We start from the raw sequence: 2500 nt of genomic DNA, 5'->3' as shown, positions 1-2500 counted from the left end.
TTTTCTTCCCGGCCCATGCGCCGTGTCATGTGGTCCAGGGTTAATTTATTAGTTCGATGGACTTTAGTTAGGTCGAAATAAATTTCTTTATCATCCTGGATGTGGTAGTCTATTAGAAACGTCCCTACCTGGATGTGGTAGTCTATTAGAAACGCCCCTACCTAGAGTGGTAGCCTATTAGAAACGTCCCTACCTGGATATGGTAGCCTATTAGAAACGTCCCTAGTTAGATGTGGTAATCTAATAGAAACGTCCCTAGTTAGATGTGGTAATCTAATAGAAACGTCCCTACCTGGATGTGGTAGCCTAATAGAAACGTCCCTAACTGGACGTGGTAGCCTAATAGAAACGTCCCTACCGGGATGTGGTAGCCTAATAGAAACGTACCTATCTGGATGTGGTAGCCTATTAGAAACTTCCCATGCTGGATGTGGTAGCCTATTAGAAACGTCCCTAGCTGGATGTGGTAGCTTATTAGAAACGTCCCTACATGGATGTGGTAGCCTAATAGAAATGTCCCTAGCTGGATGTGGTAGTCTATTAGAAATGCCCCTACCTAGAGTGGTAGCCTATTAGAAACGTCCCTACCTGGATGTGGTAGCCTATTAGAAACGTCCCTAGTTAGATGTGGTAATCTAATAGAAACGTCCCTACCTGGATGTGGTAGCCTAATAGAAACGTCCCTAACTGGACGTGGTAGCCTAATAGAAACGTCCCTACCGGGATGTGGTAGCCTAATAGAAACGTACCTATCTGGATGTGGTAGCCTATTAGAAACTTCCCATGCTGGATATGGTAGCTTATTAGAAACGTCCCTACATGGATGTGGTAGCCTAATAGAAATGTCCCTAGCTGGATGTGGTAGCCTATTAGAAACGTCCCTAGCTAGATGTGGTAGCCTATTAGAAACGCCCCTACCTGGATGTGGTAGCCTATTAGTCTTACATTTGACTGGCCAAATGGTATTACAATGCATCTCTTTCTCTGGACACGACTCATTTTTTCTTTGCCTACTCATACGCGGAATAGTCTGGCTCATTCTTCACACTTCTCTCTCCTCATACACCTAACAGCACTGAACTTACCAAACAGTTCATCTTCGCACAAGGGGTTAATTTCAGCAATATAATTGTTCTGTGGCCACTTTCCTCTTGGTAAGGGCATAAGACTCTCTAGCTATGGTAAGCAGCTTTTCTAGAAGGACATTCCAATATCAAACCATTGTTCTCTAGTCTTGGGTAGTACCATAGCCTCTGTACCATGGCCTCCCATTGTCTTGGATTAGAGTTGTCTTACTTGAGGGTACACTCGGGCTTGCTGTTCTATATCATTTCTCTTCCTCATGTTTATTTTTTTTATAGTTTATATATGAAAGATCTAATTTAATGTTGTTACAAGATATTTTATTTTAATTGTTTATTTCTTCTCTTGTAGTTTATTTATTTCCCTTTTTCCTTTCCTCACTGGGCTATTTTTCAATGTTAGAGCCCTTGGGCTAGTAATAATAATAATAATAATAATGATAATAATAGTGTGATCATCCTCGCCATCCATGTGAACTAAGGATGGAGGGTTTGGGGGAGCCTATAGGCCTACCTGCTGAGTCATCAGCAGCCATTGTTTGTCCCTCCCTGGTCCTATCTTGGATGGAGATGGGGCTTTGACGCTGGTCATATGGACATGTTGTTAGTCTCTAGGGCATTTTCACTATCCCTTACCTGTGCTATTTCAAATAAATGAATACAATTTTCACACGTAGAATTACAGGTATTTGGCCTCGATGACCCCTGAAAGGTTGCTCAAATCTCTCCCACGTCGAAAAGCATCTCGTTAAGGGAAAGCATCCTTATCCGAAGCCTTATGTGGAACACTTACAGAGACGCTTAGGCATCTGTGCTTTTGGGCATCTGAGAAGGTGTTTTCTCCTTGTACTTATAGTAATGACTAGAGGGAAGAAGTCAACGTCATTTGTAACCTTTGCTGGTTTTTAATCAAGAATATATATTGGTGGTTCAAGAAAGGATAGAATAGCAGTGCTGGTATTATTATTATTATTATTATTATTATTATTATTATTATTATTATTATTATTATTATTATTATAATTATCATTATTACTACTACTACTACTACTACTACTTGCCAAGCTACAACCCTAGTTGGAAAAGCAAGATGCTCTTAGCCCAGGCGGCGTCAGTGACCTTAGATGTCAGGATGCCTGAAAACTTTAAATCAGTCAATCAATCTGAGCCCAGGGGTTACAATAGGGAAAACAGCCCTGTGAGGAAAGGAAATAAGGAAAAACTGTAAGAATTTCAAGAACAATGATAACATTGAAATAAATCTTTCATATATAAACTCTGAAAATTTGAAATTAACAAGAGGGTAAAAACTTCAAAATAACAAGAGGGAGAGCAACAAGATAGAATCGTGTTCCCGAGTGTATCCTCAAGCAAGAGAACTCTAACCCATGACATCGGAAGACCATGGTACAAGGGCT

Source organism: Palaemon carinicauda, chromosome 38 (genome assembly GCF_036898095.1).
Source record: "Palaemon carinicauda isolate YSFRI2023 chromosome 38, ASM3689809v2, whole genome shotgun sequence".
Classification (NCBI taxonomy): Eukaryota; Metazoa; Arthropoda; class Malacostraca; order Decapoda; family Palaemonidae; genus Palaemon; species Palaemon carinicauda.
Note: the sequence above shows the minus strand (reverse complement) of the source record.